At 37.4% G+C, this 18,360-nt stretch overlaps 1 protein-coding gene and 1 long non-coding RNA gene across 5 annotated transcripts in view; one reads left to right on the top strand and one right to left on the bottom strand.

Annotated features, from left to right (window-relative positions):
• NEGR1 (neuronal growth regulator 1) overlaps window positions 1-18,360 on the bottom strand; it is a 941,547-nt gene that overhangs the window by 83,871 nt on the left and 839,316 nt on the right. The gene's annotated exons all lie outside the window — the stretch shown is intronic.
• The window catches only part of LOC127493602 (uncharacterized), a 49,474-nt gene continuing 43,903 nt past the window's right edge, over window positions 12,790-18,360 (top strand). For all 3 annotated transcript variants that reach the window (XR_007924033.2, XR_007924032.2, XR_007924031.2), the window contains exon 1: window positions 12,790-15,254. This is a non-coding gene — a long non-coding RNA (uncharacterized lncRNA). The remainder of the gene's footprint in view (window positions 15,255-18,360) is intronic.

Below are 18,360 nucleotides of genomic sequence, written 5' to 3'. Positions count from 1 at the left end.
TCCAATTGCCATGGAAAACACAATAGAACAAAATAAACCTTTAATGTATGGAGATGACAACTTGGCTGAAATTTTTTGACAAATGAAAATATTTTACAGAGTGTTTTCTAAACAGCAGGCACAAAATTTACTGATTAAATGATTGTCCCCAAGATTGAGGTCATTCCAGTGAGATAATGGATATGATTTTGACCATGACTACCTTAGATTTTCCATTTAATAGAAATAATTGTATGCTGGAGCAGATGGAAAAGAGAGAAAAGTTAGATTCACTCCGTTTCTTATCCTCTTCCCCTCGGGTCTTATCACTTACTGTACAATTTTTGTTCGTGGTGATTTTTGTCACCTTCTTAAACAAACTTTATTTTTTAAAGAATACTTCCATTTACAATATTCGCAGAAGGTACAGGGATAGTCCTCATACTTCCTCCCCTGACATACACATAGCTTCCCCCATTACCAACATCCTCCACAAGAGCCGAACATTTGTTGCAGTTGATGAACTTATGTTGATATATCATTATCCCCCAAAATTCAGAGTTTACAGTTCACTCTTTTTTTTTTTTTTTGACAGGCAGAGTAGACAGTGAGAGAGAGACAGAGGGAAAGGTCTTCCTTTGCCGTTGGTTCACCCTCCAATGGCCGCCGTAGCCGGCGCAGCCGGCGCACAGCGCTGATCCAATGGCAGGAGCCAGGTACTTATCCTGGTCTCCCATGGGGTGCAGGGCCCAAGCACCTGGGCCATCCTCCACTGCACTCCCTGGCCACAGCAGAGAGCTGGCCTGGAAGAGGGGCAACCGAGACAGAATCTGGCGCCCTGACTGGGACTAGAACCCGGTGTGCCGGCACCACAAGGCGGAGGATTAGCCTAGTGAGCCGCGGCGCCGGCTACAGTTCACTCTTAATGTACATTCTATGGGTTTGGATAAATTGATGAGAAGTCCTCAAAAAGTTCATGGAAAGTGCATATTATTCTTTATTTTCATTTCTACAGGGTTTTGAAGCCCCTTCATTTACTGCCTTGAATCCACTATGATAGTGTAGCTATTATACTGACCTGAAAACCCACTGTGCTCTGCTTATAAACCAAGCCATTCCCCTCGCCATTGGCAATCACTGATCTCCTTACTATTGTCACAATTTTGTGTTTTCTAGAATATTATATGGTTGGAATCATACAGTATGTAGCCTTTTCAGGTTGGCTTCTTTCACTGCTTAAAATGTGTTTAACTTTCCTCAATTTCTTAATATAGCTTGATAGCTCATTTCCTTTTAGCACTAGATAACATTCAACTATCTGGATATGTGACAGTTTATTTATCCAATCACCTACTAAAGGATATCTTGGTTGCTTCCAAGCTTTGGCAATTATGAATAAAAACTGCTATAAACATTGGTGTGCAGGAGTTTGTATGCAAAAAATTTTCATCTCCTTTGGATAAATATCAAGGATGCAATTTCTGGATCATATGTTCAGTTTTATAAGAAATCACCAAACCGTACCATTTCACATTAGCACAACGTAGAACTTCTTTTCAGATGCTATTTTGCCGATTTTGTATTATTATTCTTACTAGTATTATTATTATTATTTTGGTTAAGTGTTTGTTAAATTTTTTGACCATTTTAAAAATCAGGTGGTTTTTATTGTTGCATTTTAGAGAGGTCTTTATGTATTTTGTGTAGCACTTCTTTAACTGACTTGTTTTTACAATTATTTTCTCCCTCTCACCATGCTATCTGCATGGGAAAGAAGGCAAAATTTAACCTGTCTTTTTAGACATGGGAAGAATATGAAAAAATTGAGGACATCCAGCTGATGTTTCAGTGACGGCAAGCACATTCTCAAGCCAGGTGACAGAATCAAACATACCCTACAAGGCACAGAGCAGGTCTTAGTACTTTCATCTCTGGAAACTTTATGCTGCTAATATGCGCCAACTATTAAAATGTTGGTTCTTCAAAGAATATTTCTCTAAGGGTCTGTTATTTGAGTCTGAAATAGACATCTCAGAAATTATTTTTGTTCTGTATGCAAAAAAGAAAAGAACTAGAGAGAAAAAAACAAGCATTCTAATTTATGTCAAATATGTAACACAGTTAACAAATCAATAAATGATGTAGTTAATTTTCTATTATTATGCAGAACCATAGGGTCTCCCAAATTTTCAGTTGCCTTTTCCTCCATAGTACTCTATACAATAGGCTTGAGACAATGGTCAAGGATAGGACTGTATTTTCTCAATTGTCCAAAACACAAAGGTATTTCAGCAGTGGGAAGGGTTTTGACCAAATTCTACTCCATATGCAGACTGTACAACTAAGAGACAAAATGCATATAGTAGAACTTTTTTATACCTTTAAAGTTGTTTGAAAATGAAAGATTTGCTCTAAAAATATCAAGCCTTTTCTTCCTGAGGCTACTCCACCTTTTTTGGAGGTAATCCCTGGTAATCATCATGAGAGCCCTACAGAGCAGAATCAGGAGTTCTTGCGAAATAATCCTACATGGTAACACCTTGCCTAATGCCACAATAACATCCTTCCCATCTACCGAGGGACTGCTTTCCTTCCTCTGTCCCTTACTGTGTCTCCAGGCATATCATTTTAGTATAATATCTGTAACTACACAGGAGCCCTCTGCTGATGTGTATTTTGTTCTCTGAACCTTTTAAGTTGGAGCCCCTCTAATCATCTTGGTTTCAGAGTTTCATGCCTTTTACACATTGTTATTCTAAATTCCACAAGTCATTTATTCACTCATAACCCAGGTCTTTCAAGCCTGAGTTTGCACACTCTGTTTCACACTATTTACCCCCATTTTTGTAACATTAGCCAAATTGACTAATACTAAAGCTGCGCGAGATGGCTCAAAATGAAAATAATGAACCAGCCTAGGAGTAAATATTACTGATTTATGAATAACAAAGCTTTGCTCAGAAACTGCTTACGGTATGAGTAGCTTGCTATAGTGTATGAACATCTTAGCATGCATTAAAACTATTTTTGTAAAAATGAGAAAACATTCCCTCTGGTAAGAAAAATTACTTTTTCTTGAAATTCAAGAGATTGTATATGCCCATTAATTTTCTTTACAATGTAATAAATTTTCAGCAACTCATCATATTTTTTATTTGAACACATTTCCTTAAAAGATGCTAATAATGTGTATATTACAAATTAGCTTACTTGACATTTCTTCCAATATCCTTCTTTTTTTTTAAAAAAAGATTCTTTTATTTATCTGAAAGAGTTACACAGAGAGAGAAGGAGAAGCAGAGAGAGAGGAGAGAGAGACACAGAGAGAGAGGTCTTCCATCTGCTGATTCACTCTCCAGTTGGCCACAATGGCTGGAGCTGAGCCAATCCAAAGCCAAGAGCCAGGAGCTTCCTCTGGGTCTCCCATGTGTGTGCAGGGGCCCAAGGACTTGGGCTATCTTCTGTTTTCCCAGGCCATAGCAGAGAGCTGGATTGGAAGAGGAGCAGCCGGGACTAGAACTAGCACCCAAATGGGATGCCAGCACTGCAGGCAGTGGCTTTACCCACTATGCCACAGCGCCAGCTCCTCCAATATCCTTCTGATGTTTCTTCCTGTCCTATAGAGATCTGGAGTTAGGTTTCCAGACATGATTTATGTCCCACAAATCAGAAGGAGGTATATGTTTAAGACTGGGGTTTAGAGCTTAAATAGAGAGGGAAGGAGTGGTGTGTGGTTCACTTTTCTGCTTGTAAATCTTACAGAAGTGGTGTGGCTCTGGTTACTGCTTGCTGTCTCCAGATTAAAATTTAGGTACAGCTTTTGTTTCCCAACATCAGCCAAAGTATTAGTTTCGTTGGTGGGAAGATGGGTAATATTGTCTTCAGAACCAATCCTGGAGCCAGCCCTGAATCTTTCAATACAATCTTATCAAACAATTTTGCCAGCCCTAAATCCTTATAAAAAGTCACAGCAAATTTTGCAACTTCAATTTGCTTTGATTCATGTGTGAGGTCCTGAAATGAGAGTTTGTGATATTGAAGGTTTCTGAATCTTCTTCAAAGATTTTGTACAATTTCTAGTAATTATTATTTTCCAAATAGTGCTATACTTTCTACCTACATTGTCGTGCAGTAACACAGAATCAGATTCTTTATCCCATTTTTTGGCTACATTAACCCACTACCTTTGTCATCTTTGCAAACATGTACTTTGAACTATCAGTATCACTCTTCTGTTAGTAGTAGATCCCTCGTGACTTCAAAGGTAACTCACCCTAGATTCCTGTCTTTGAGGATCTGTTGCCTGCAACTACTAACACAAACAGAAATATCAGACCATTTGAAATTCAATAAAATTCTAAGTTTTCTTTCCTACAAAGATGATGTATTAAACATTGGGAACTGGCTTTGTCACTTTACCTACTATTCATGTAAATTTGGAAAGTCATTTACTCCTTCTGAGTTTGTCTCCTGAGATTTAAATATGTTACAGGGTTCTTTTGAAAATTAAATGAGAGAATGCAGGGGCATGAACATACCCCATGTTCTTTTCACTGAAGACTTACTTCTCCCGTATTATATGTAGCTTTGGTGGATGTATTAATGATGAAGAGGTTTCTCAATACAAGCCAAGGGAAGCAAATTTTCTATTTTTCTGTCTGAGACAACACAGGGAGCAGGAATAATGACCTACATTTAGTGACCAAGAAGCTCTTGTCTGGTATTTGAAATCTCCCAGGTAGACTGAAAGCTATTTCTTATTACTACTATGGAAGTAGCAGTGGAGCCTGGCCCAATCAGCTCTATGCTGTTTCCAAGTTTCTACCTTTTGGACCTCCAGTGTTGCCTTGTCCCCTGTGTGTTCTCAAGTCTGTTTTCTCAGCCTCTTTTTGATGTTGTTAGCACTTAACACATCTTATAATAAATCTCTTTTGGTATAAATTATTTATAGTTGGTTAGTATTGGTTTTCACATAGAATACTGATTGATAGGGCACTGTTTTTTACTACACCATAAATGATAAAGCTTAGCCATGGAAAGGTTTGTTACTAATCTGAGGTCACATAGCTAGTTGGTACTAGAACCACGAGTTAACGTCAGCTCTTTCAGACCACTAAACCTCCTTTTATACTTAAACAGAACTGGATTTCTGCTAAACATGGCTGTCTCACTAAGCCCACATTTGTCTAACTGGTCTAATCTCTTAAGAGGATACCCTGGAATCTCCCATTCAAGCCAATTTGATTTAGTTTAAAATAAACACAGCAGAAAACAAAAGTGCATACCTATAAAGGAGGAGAATTTGCTACATTGCTCTCAATTCATCACATCTTGGCACCAAAACAATGTGAGACCAAAATGACTGCACTTGCTGGAGAGAAAAAAAAATTCTCTCCTTCACCCTAAATAAAGCAATAACCTTAGGTTGATCCATGTATTAAACTGAATTGTATTATCACTTAGATACTAATCAATATAACCCATTTAAAATTTAAGCATATGACTCATAGGCTGAATAGATATGTGCTATGTATTGTTCTTTATTTTGCATTAGGAGAAAATCTTCAGACTATTGATATAATGTCTATAGAAGATTCTGATTTCTTGTGTGAGCTATGTGACCTCAGATTAGTAACAAACCTTTCCATGGCTAAGCTTTATCATTTATGGTGTATTTATTAAAAATTATTATTAATTATTAAAATTATTTTCTAAATTATTCTTCTCAAAGGTTATATTCATTTTGGCAACAAAAATATTGTGACCTTAATTCCTGAACAAGAAAGAGAACTACAGACGAATATCGCTGATGAACATAGGTGCGAACATCCTCAATAAATTATTTGCTAATTGAATCCAAGAACACATCACAAAGACCAACTGGGATTTATCTCTGGTATGCAGGAATGGTTCAACATTCACAAACCAATAAATGTGATGCACCACATTAACAAACCAAAGAACAAAAATCATATGGTTATCTCAATAGGTGCAGAGAAAGTATTTGATAAAATACAACATCCTTCATGATGAAAACCTTAGGCAACATATATATGTGTATAGAAGGAACTTTCTTCAACACAATCAAGGCAATTTATGACAAACCCACTGCCAACATCATATTGAATGGGGAAAAGCTGGAAACATTCCCTTTAAGATCTGGACCAGGCAAGGGTGCTAACTTTCACCATTGCTATTTAATAATTGCCCCTGAACTTTTAGCTAGAGCCATTAGGCAAGAAAAAGAAATAAAGGGATACAAAATAGAAAGCAAGAAATCAAACTATCTTTATTTGCAGATGCCATGATTCTATATTTAGGGGATCCAAAAGACTCCATTGAGAGACTATTGAACTCATAAAAGAGTTTTATAATGTGGCAGGATATAAAATCAACAGAGAAAAATCAATAGCCTTTGTATACACAGACAATGTCACGGCTGAGAAACAACTTTTAACATCGATCCCATTCACAATAGCTCTAAAAAGAACTAAATACCTTGGAAGAAATTTAATCAAGTATGTCAAAGATCTCTATTATGGAAATTATAAAACACTAAAGAAAGAAATAGAAGACATTAAAAAATTGAAAAATATTCCATGTTCATGGATTGGACAAATAAACATCAAAATGTCCATGTTACCAAAAGCACTTTACAGATTCAATGTCATCCCAATCAAAACACCAATGACATCCTTCACAGATCTAGAAAAAATGATTCTAAACTTCATATGGAAACACAAAAGACTCAGATAGCTAAAGTAATCTTATACAACAAATACAAAGCCAGAGACATTACAATATCTAATTTCAGATACTACAGTTATAATCAAAACAGCCTGGTACTGGTGGAGAACAGATAACCAAGGAACCAACAAAGCAGAATAGAAACTCCAGAAATCAATCCACACATCTACAACTAACTTATTGTTGACAAAGGAGCTAAAATCAATCCCTGGAACTAGAACAGTCTCAAAAGCATGAAACTAGGCCCATACCTTACATCTTGCACACAAATTCACTCAAAAAGGATCAAAGACCTAAATCTACAACTGATACCATCCAATTTCATTGGGGAAACTCTGTAAGCCACTGGCATAGGGCAAATATTCCTTGGAAAAGAACACAGAAGCACAGGCAATCAAAGCTAAGACTGACAAATAGGATTACATCAATCTGAAAAGCTTCTGCACTGCAAAAGGAACACTCAGTAAAGTGAGGAGGCAACCAACAGAATGGGAGAAAATATTGTAAACTATAAAACTGATAAAAGGTTAACATTCAAAATCTATAAAGAGCTCAAGAAACTCAACAACAACAAAATAAATAATCCAGTTAAGAAATGGTTAAAGGAGTTGAACAGGTATTTTTCAAGAGTAGAAATTCAAATGGCCAACAGGCACTTGAAAAAATGCTCAGGATCACCATCTGGCTGAAAAGCCCATGAGAGTTTCACGGCATGGAAAGCCAAGACACTCTGGGGAAAAAAATGACCTAAATGAAAGACATCTGTGAGTGAGATCCCAATGGAAAGAACAGGCCATCAAAGAAGGAGGTACCATTCTCTGAAGGGAGGAGAGAATTTCCACTTTGACTATGGCCTTGTCTAAATAAGAGCGGAGTTGGCAAAATCAAGAGGCTTCCATAGCCTTGGCAGCTCATGACAAGAGCCTCAGGTGATTGCTGACATCATAAATAAGAGTGTCAATTGTTAAAGCAACAGGAGTCACTGTGCACTTACTCCTCATGTAGGATCTCTGTCCTTAGTGTGCTGTACATTGAGATTTAATGCTATAACTAGTACTCAAACAGTATTTTTCACTTTGTGTTTCTGTGTGGGTTCAAACTGTTGACATCTTTACTTAATATATACTAAACTGATCTTCTGTATATAAAGATAATTGAAAATGAATCAATGTGAATGGGATGGGAGAGGAAGTGGAAGATGGGATGGTTGCAGGTGGGAGGGAGGTTATGGGGGGAAAAAGCTGCTGTAATCCAAAAGTTTTTCTTTGAAAATGTATATTTATTAAATAAAAGTTTTAAAAAAAGAAAAAAAAATGCTCAGGATCACTAGCCATCAGGGAAATGAAAATCAAAACTACAATGAGGTTTCATCTCACTCCAGTTAGAATGGCTCTCATACAGAAATCATCAAACAAGAAATGTTGGTGAGGATATGCAGAAAATGTACCTTAATCTACTCTTGGTGGAAAGGTAAACTAGTTCAGCCACTGTGGAAGACAATATAGAGATACCTCAGAAATCTGAATATAGTCCTACCATATGGTCCAGCTATCCCTCTCCTGGGAATTTACCCAAACCAAAAGAAACCAGCATCTCAAAGAGTTATCTATACCCTCATGTTCTTTGCAGCTCAATTCACAATAGCTAATATATGAAATCAACCCAGATGTCCATCAATTTTTGACAGGATAAAAAAATTATGGTGAATATACACAATGGAATACCACTCAGCTATAAAAATAGATGAAATCCTGTCTTTTGAAAACTATTATGAAATTAGCCAGCCCCAAAAAGATAGATGTCATTTGTTTTTCTTGATCCAAGGTAACTAACTGAGTACCTAAAATGTAATGTTTAGGAGTGAAATGGACATTTTGAGGTTTGGTGATTATTTGTAGTCTTTGTCTCTCTTCTGTTGAGGAACAGTGTTATTTGTTTTTTGTTCTTTAGTTTTTTGTTTTGTTTTCCATACTATTTGTTGAACTCTTTTACTTAGTGTAGGGTTAACTATATGATCTTTAAGTGAACTGAAAATAGACCTTTGTAAAAATTAAGAGTGATAATATGAGAGGGAGGAGGAAGTAGGGTTGGAGCTTGGTTGGGTAGGAGGAGGGGGGAAGTATTGATATGTTTCTACTAAGTCTGTATATATACATGAAACTTGTATAACTTAAATAAAATTTAAAATTAAGAAATGAAGGATGGGTCTATCACTACTGACCCCATGGATCAGCAAAAGAATAATAAAAGAATATTATAAACAAAAACAATACTGTGTGAAATCCAGCAAAATTAAAAGTAGCTGCTATATAATTATTTCAGATTTGAAGCACAAATTTAGAGCTAATATGCCTTTGATATATATGTAATTTAATTTAAAATCCCATTATTCTGATCTGAAGAGTGCTTGTGACAATAGGAAATGGCCAATGGCATTCTGCAAACAATAACAACATCTAAATCATACAGTATAACCTAAATGAGTTCAGATTCTCAAACTTTTCTTTTTTTTTTTTTTTTTGCTTTTTCTAACACATCATTTATTCTTGCAAATACAGAACATAACAAGTATTGTCTTACTTGCTGGTAGACTCCAGTGACTCAAGGGTAAATCCTGATTAGTCTAAACCAGTCTGGTAGATGCCATTCCTCTAGCTTGTGATTGATTTAAGAAGGGACATGTGACTCAGTCTTTCTAATGATTGAGTCATATCGTGGCAATAACATGTGTAGAGATAACCTCTCAGGGATTCTGAGGGACATTTCCTCACAATAAAAAGAAACACACAAGTACAAGTGGGGTCCTATTTTTTCTTTTTTGACATTGATGTACTTGCATGGAAGGCTTGAAACTGCAGCAGTCAATCAGAACTTCAATGGCTGTTTGAAGAACACTGAGCTGAAATATTGGAAAGAATTTACTCCTGAATCATTGAATTAAATAGCTATGGGGATGATTTCTTGTTGTATGAAATAATATTGTTTCCACATTGGTTAAGCACCTGTGGGTTGGAATTTATGTTAAGCCTAAAGCATATTAACTGATAAATAAGAAAGTGTTTCCCAGAAGCCCATAGCCCAATGAGTAGCTCATAGCAGGCATTCTGGTAGTATTCATCAAATAAATAATGCAAAGAGGCTAATATAATCTGATACCTTACAGACTTCTCCATTGAGAAATAAATATTTATTTGGACTATAGATGAAAATGATTGAGACTGACTCAACGATAAAGATGACTATAATGAAAGTGGTGTGATGGAAGAAGAGGAAAGAAAAGGCATATTCTGGAGCCTCTAGTGGCCACCTCAGGGCTTGACCTTTTTCATCCTTGAAGTGAAAACATGAACTCACAAGAGGGTGTTTTTCTTCACCCTTCATCCTAGTATAATGTCAATCAACCCTGCCATGGGAAAGCCTCGTCTCTCCATATTTCTAGCCTGTAGGCAGTAACTAGCAAATATTCTCTCATTTCATTTCCTAAGGTCTATATCTTCACAGTGGAAAAATAGGATACCTACCAAATATATAAAATGTACAAGCAAACCAAACAAGATGTGCTTAGTGGTTTTTCCTTCTATTGGTATCTTAGCACAGAGAAATGTGAGTTTTGCAGTTTCATTTAAAATGGTGCTTTGGTCTAAATTTATATGTCCTTTCAAAGTTGGTACATTGAAACCTAAACTCCAAAGTAGTGGTGCTAGGAAGTAGAACCTTTGGGAGATGACTAGGCCATGAGTACTTCAAAATAAGGTTCACGCTCTTATAGAAGAGCATTTAGAGAGCTGCCACCCTCTTTTTGCCCTTCTCTCATGTGAGGACACAGCATCAAGGCACCATCCTGGAAGCAGAGACTAAGACATCACCAAACATTGAATCTGCCTGTGCCTTGATATTATACTTTCCAGCCCCAAAACTTTAAGAACTAAATTTGTATTATTTATAAACTTTCCAATCTGTGGTATTTTACTATAGCAACAGGATTGGATTAAGACATAGCTCAATAATAAAATGCAAGCTCCTTGAGTTCTCCGACTGATGCCATAGACAGGAGTGTCAATTGGTAAAGTCAACAACAGGAGTCACTGTGCACTTACTCCTCATGTAGGATCTCTGTCCTTAATGTGCTGTACATTGAGGCTTAATGCTATAACGAGTACTCAAACAGTATATTTCACTTTGTGTTTCTATGGGGGTGCAAACTGTTGAAATCTTTACTTAATATATACTAAACTGATCTTCTGTTAAAAAAAGAGAAGAAATTAGCAATTCCCAACTTGACTCTCACTGGGATTAAACATGACAATAGGTCTGATCTGATTTCATCATCATTTAAAAAAATCATCTATTATTTTTCACTTTATGTTTCTGTGTGGGAGCAAACTGTTGAAATCTTTACTTAATGTATGCTAAACTGATCTTCTGTATATAAAGAGAATTGAAAATTAATCCTCATGTGAATGGAAGGGGAGAGATAATGGGAAAGGGGAGGGTTGCGGGTGGGAGGGATGTTATGGGGGGGAAGCCATTGTAATCCATAAGCTGTACTTTGGAAATTTATATTCATTAAATAAAAGTTAAAAAAAAAAGAAGCAGGACAAAAAAAAATAAATAAAATTAGCTATGGCTTTCTAAACATAAAAATAAATAAATAAATAAATAAAATGCAAGCTAAAATCCAAGAAAGAATTTCAGATATAAGAGAGGATATTACTCTTACCACCTTTGTAAATGTCCCTTTTACACGGTCTACATTTTATTTATAATGAAAAGTCTAAAACATATTTAATAGCATCAATAGTTCTCAAATGTCATCAATTAAATCTTTAACAAAAAGTCATTTCTGGTACACAGATATTTATAAATGTTGTCTTTACTGAATTCTATCCCTTAAATAATGATATAAAAATCTTTGCTTGTTTGTTATATTTGTTATGAATATGTAATTTTGATATACCCACCATCACTATCAAGAAAATATGTTTATGTGTGTATACTGTTTACATATGTGGTGAGTATGGCAAAATGTTAACAATTCTTTAATATATGTGTGCTTTTTGAAAAAAGTCATGAAACTTTTCCTGTATTCTTACTGTCAAGACCTCTCAGCTATCTAGCTCCTTGGTTTAAATGCTCTCACCTTCAGGTGTCTATAATAATGCATAACACTGACCTTCCTCCCATTTCTCACACAGCACTGTATCCTGGTTCAGCTCTTTCCTCTTTCCTGCGTCAAGCTATTTTTTTTCTATATTTCTTTGAGTTTTTAAAAAAATTATTTATTTTTTAAATTTATTTTATTTATTTATTTATTTATTTATTTATTTTTGACAGGCAGAGTGGACAGTGAGAGAGAGAGACAGAGAGAGAAAGGTCTTCCTTTGCCGTTGGTTCACCCTCCAATGGCCGCCGCTGCAGCCGGCGCACCGCACTGATCCGATGGCAGGAGCCAGGAGCCAGGTGCTTTTCCTGGTCTCCCATGGGGTGCAGGGCCCAAGCACCTGGGCCATCCTCCACTGCACTCCCTGGCCATAGCAGAGAGCTGGCCTGGAAGAGGGGCAACCGGGATAGAATCCGGCGCCCCGACCGGGACTAGAACCTGGTGTGCCGGCGCCGCAAGGTGGAGGATTAGCCTATTGAGCCACGGCGCCGGCCAAAAATTTATTTATTTTTTTGAAAGAGTTACAGAGAGAGAAGGAGACACACACACACACACAGACACACAGAGAGAGAGAGAGAGAGAGAGAGAGAGAGAGAGATTGTCTATCCACTGCTTTACTCCCCAGATGACCACAACAGTCAACACCAGGCCAGGCTGAAGCCAGGAGACATAAGCTTCATCCGAGTCTCCCACATGCATGGTAGGGGCCCAAACACTTGGGCCATCTTCCACTGCTTTTCACAGGCCATTAGCATGGAGCTGAATCAGAAGTAGAGCAGCCAGCACATGAACTTGTGTGCATACAGGATGTCAGCATTGCTGGGAGTATTTTTACTCACTATATCACAACACCAGCTCCTACTTTCTTGAGTTTTATATTTATGGACTTCCTGCAGTTTTTTTTTTTTTTAATTTTGCCTCCTCTAGATCCATTACTGACACATCTTCACATTTCTTTCTTTTTTATGATTCATTTATTTATTTATTTATTTGAAAGTCAGAGTTATACAGAGAAAGAGAGAGAGAGAGAGAGAGAGTCTTCCCACTGCTGGCTCACTCCCCAGCTGGCTGCAATGGCTGGAGCTGAGGTGCTTCGAAGCCAAGAGCTTCTTCCAGGTCTCCCATGTGGGTGCAGGGGCCCAAGGACTTGGGCCATGTTCTATTGCTATCCCAGGCCATAGCAGAGAGCTGAATTGGAAGTGAAGCAGCCAGGACTTGAACCAGCAGCCTTATGGGATGCTGGTACCACAGATTTTTAACCCTAAATAATTTAGTACAAAGACATATACTAAATATGTGCAAGACAAAATTATTTGGCCAAATACAATGATTCTAAAACTTTGGTACTGCACTCAAAAAACTCACAATCTATTAGGTGTCAGGTATTTTAATTGTTCAGTGAAAAACACATCTTGAAAACTGCCTTAACAAAAATTAACAAAAATCTTTAAGCAGTGAAAATGGAAGAAGCTTGCCCCTCACTGGAGTATAAATGTAAACTATCTCTTGTCTCCTGTCTCTTGGACATCTGTCTTCATTTCAGAATCATTATGTTCAAGATAGAATACACCATCTTTCCCTCAAAATTGATCTCCATTGTGAAGATTCTGTTTCAACCATCTGCTTCCTGTTATTCTAGTCACTTATATTAGAAGATGGACATTCTTTGCATTTTCCTCCCAGTCACTCTTCCAGTCTTGCCATTCACCAAGTTCTGTTCATTTATCCTTTGGAACATCTTTCATCTTTCTCTTTTCTTGTTGTTACCATCACCTTACTCCCAAACTGGATCCTGTTGTGCTTGTATTTCTACAGTTTCCTAGAAGATGGCCATGAAGTCAGGTCCTCCTTCATTCAAATCATCCTGTGTCCTTCAGAGAAACACACAATTCTATAACAGGAAACGACAGCACCCTACAGTGCAAAAATCTCTCCAAAACAAGCCTGAAAGGAAGATGAATAGCTAACTACTTCTGAATACTTGGTGATGGGAAGTCTGATTTTTTCAGTTTCTCATTAATTCACATTTTAATTAATAAAAAAATCCACATATGTAAGTTTATGTCTTTCTTGTTCTATCATCCTCTTTTGTGTCCTAGTTTTTCTTTCTTGAAATATGAACTCTCATCAAGCCTTCAAAGAAAGCTATTTTGTCCCCTTAAGCCAAGTATTTAAAATCTAGTTAAATGTACTCTGTTTTCATAATTGGGTCTGATATAAATATTAGATCTGAACCTTTTGATTGCCCTTGTTGGTCCTTTATAGTTGTCAGCATTATTTAAAATGTGTTGCCCAGAAATCAGAGACAACTTCTTGTTTTCTTCACACAGAATTTCCATCAATGGATTCACCTTCAAAATACAAAAATCTCAACTATTACCAGTTTTTATTGCTCTAAAGCAAAATTTTTGTGCTTGATCTCCACTTGACTTTAAAGGTCATTCAGAATCTATGTCTTCTGCCCTACCCAGCTCATTAACCTCAGCTTCCTAAAGCATTGGCTGCTTAGCTAGTCTGGAATTCTATCTTTAGCAATGCTTTTCATTCTCTCAGTCCCATTTCCAAGACTTTCCTGATGTTCCCTCTTTTCCTGAAATTACGAATCTTCATTATACCGAAGTTCATCTTCTCTTTCCTTTAAAATCAATTCTGGACCATGTAGTAAGGAATTTGGTCTTCCCCAAATGAAGGTCTGGCTTTTGACCTAACAGATTACCCTTAAATTCTGGAGTGTTCTGCCTGATAGTAAGTCTTTGTTTGCTGGGGCCTTTGACCACAAGAAAGACTAACAATGCGATTTATGATGGGTGCATTAGGCCTTGCTCTATCAGTTCTGACCTCATGAGGAACTGGTGATTAAAGGTAATCTGACACATGTGAGGGACTGGAGACCAATGGGCAGCTACACAGACCGTCTGTGACTGAGTCCCAATAAAAACTCGTTTTATGTGAAGTTTTATGTGAGCTTCTTTGTTGGCAACACGCTGTGTGTATTATCACCACGGGGCCAGAGGAGGCAATGCTGTCCAATGCACCTCAGGGGAAGATGAGCAGAAGCTGTGTATTTGGACCTCTACAGGTTCTGAGCAGTGCATCTCTTTCTATGACTGATTTTCTGTATCGGTTTCCTGTAATAAACTGTGAGTATAATAGTTTTCAGTGAGTTCTATGTTGTTCTAGTGATTTATAGAACCCAAATTTCATTGTGAGGATTCCTGACACCATAGCCAGCTGTTCTGAAGTGAGAATGTACCTGGAGACCCCAAGAAATAAGGGTATTCTTCTGTGGACTGTTCCTTCAAATTGTACAGTTGTTTCAACTCATTAGATAGGCCTACTTCCTTCTTAAAGCTTCTTAAGACATCCTGTAAGTATGAGCTCCATCATTGATGTTGCCTTCCTCTAAATACATACGGTATTTATATGGAGTGGCCAAAGTGTTGTTGCTAACATAGACCATAGCAGTAAGTTATTAGACAGAAATTTTAAGTACAATCAGGTTTCCATTTTGGTTTGATGGTTATTTAGTAATCTAAATAACTTTAGAGATTAGGAGAGAGTGAAAGAAGGGAAAAAACTAAGCGCATAATGCTGTGAAAAACTATATGAAAAAGAAGATGGTAACGATACTGGAATGAGGACACATTAAGTGTTTTCCTAAGGAACCATTACATTAAGGAAATAGTTCCACAATTCCAACAACATTTATTGAGCACATATAGGCACTGAAATTGTGCTATCTACTCTCTAGGGATAAATAATTGATGAAGACACCACACCTGATTATTATTGCAACTTTTTTTTGTGACAGAAAGTTATTTCAGAGGCTTCATAATTTGGGAATAGATCTCTTCTTTTCCACATCTTACTATATCAGAAGATCAATATTTTCTGTATACTCACTGCCTGTGACTAGTATTTTACCTCCTAATTACAACATTTTCCTATTTTCTTTTATAAAAATTATGTATTTAGGGGCTGGCACTGTGGTGTAGAGTGCAAAGCTGCTGCCTGCAGCACTGGCACCCCATATAGTCACTGGTTAGAGACCTGGCTGCTCACTCCCAATCCAGCTCTCTGCTATGGCCTGGGAAAGCAAAAAGGATGGCACAAGTCCTTGGGCCCCTGCACCCACATGGGGGACCTGGAAGAAGCTCCCAGCTCCTGGCTTCAGATGGGTGCAGCTCTGCCTGCTGCAGCCACCTGGGTAGTAAACCAGCAGATGGAAGACCTCTCTATCTCTCTCTTTCTCTCTGCCTCTGCCTTTCTGTAACTCTGCCTTTCCAATAAATCAATACATCTTTTTAAAATGCATATTTATTTGAAAGGCAGAGTTACATAGAGAGAGGGATACACACACATACATATACACACACACAGAGGGAGAGAAAGGGAAAAAAGTCTTCCACCTGTTGATTCATTCCCCAAATGGCCTCAAAGGGCAAGGGATAGGTCCAGCTGACACTAGGAGCCTGGAACGTTATCAGGGTCTGACATATAGATGGCAGGGGCCTAAGTGATTGAGCCATTTTATTCTGCTTTTCCAGATGTATCATTAGGGAACTGGATAGGAAATGGAGCAGCTGGGACTCAAACCAGTGCTCATAAGGGATGCTGGCATTGCAGCCAGTCGCTTAACCTCCTGGGCCACAATGCAGACCACTCCTATTTTCTTTTCATATGAAATCTGTTAACATTTGGTATGGGGCTCCTGCTCAACTTAATAAAAGGGGACAATTCAAAATAGTGTGAAAGATTTTAAAACAGTTGTAATGCAGCAAGTAAAGCCACTGGCTCTGATGATGGCATCTGATGTCAGAGTCGCAGTTTGAGTCCTGGCTGGTATGCTTCTGGTCTGGGTTCTCCTAATATGCCTGAGAAAATGGTGGAAGATAGCAAAAATTCTGGGCCCTTCCACCAACGTGGAATCCAGATAGAGATCCTGCCTCCTGGCTTCAGTCCGGCCCAGCCTTGGCTGCTGTGGTCATTTGGGGAGTGAATCAGTGGATAGAACATTTGTTTCTCTCTCTCTCTCTTTTTCTCTTTCTCTCCCTCCCTCTCTCTCCTCTGTGTGTGTGTTGCCTTTCAAATAAATAAATAGATAAATAATCTTTAAAAAATAAATCAAAACAGACAAAGAGAAAACAGAAAGAGCAGTAATGATTAGCATATAAATTGAACAATGTGGAAACAGGCACAGAAGAATTAAAGGGACAGAAATGGGATCACATTGACATCAGGAATTAGTTGGGAGAAGATATTCATGGAAGGTTGATTCTTGGCTTCAGGACAACAGCAAGCAGTAGTAGATGGGATGGGAGGAATGAAGGTACCCACTGGCCAGAAATTTGATATCCTTCCATGTTTAATACATCTTGGTCTGCTGCTTTTATTTTTACCTCTCCATAAACTATAAGGGGGACCTAAGGTTCATATTTCCTTGGTCTGGGATTATTACAGAGCATATTCTTTTATTTATTTTTTTATCCCAAGATAAGGTTTTTCAGAAAGAAAGGCATTTCAAATAGGCAACCTGGAGGACCCTAAAGGATCCTAAATTGGGACAATTCTATAAAAACAGAATGTTTGATTATCTCTTGTTCTCTTCAAATCACACTACAGATTCCGGCTGAGCTAGGGAGATGTGCAGTAGATCAGTAACAAGACATGAATTCATTATCTACCTGCTAGAGTCCTAAAACAACCTATCCATGGGATGGATGTGTAAATATGTACTTTATGCACATACTCTCCATTCCACTAGAGTCCTCCACAGTTAGTGAAACCACCTGCAACTTAGCTAACATCCATTCTCAGTACTGGAAAATCAATCTATCAAAATAATGCATTAGGTTTTGATGTGCTTAATCGGGTTTCCATGTGAGCTCTAGCTTTCATGAATTACATAAGAAGAGTGTAGTAGTCCAGTTTCCAAAACTCTTCTGAATAGAAACAACTGGGGGAAGAATTATTAATATTAAAATTTCCAATAGGAAATAACTGTCTAGATGAACTTGTATCAGCCACTGCTTCATATGCTGGGCTAAGTATTGACCAACTGACAAATGATGTTTCTATTCCTCTTGTTAAAATAAATTACCCTTTCTGTTAAAAACAAATATATCTTTTCAGTAAGCAATGTGAAGTATCTTTATTATTTCCTGTGCTCAAAGAGTCTTCTGAAATAATACGTAAGACTCACATGTATGCATATATAAATATATATATATGCATATCTCAAACAAGCATGAGAGTTTACACTGAATTACCTAAAATATGTACTTCTCTTTTATATGGAGCATTTAGTGTCATCTTATAGCTTAAAAATTAGATATACTTTTCCTAAGATGATTGGAGAATTTTTTAAAGAGTGTTTTCAATCTTTTCTATCAAGAAATTAGTCTCAAGGAAGCTGATTCCCAGGATAGACTGGTTGATTGTTTCTCCAAATTGTGGTAGCTTAAGATACTGTG

The sequence above is a fragment of the Oryctolagus cuniculus genome, chromosome 7 (assembly GCF_964237555.1).
Source record: "Oryctolagus cuniculus chromosome 7, mOryCun1.1, whole genome shotgun sequence".
Lineage (NCBI taxonomy): Eukaryota > Metazoa > Chordata > Mammalia > Lagomorpha > Leporidae > Oryctolagus > Oryctolagus cuniculus.
This window is presented reverse-complemented; position numbering and strand designations above follow the sequence as displayed.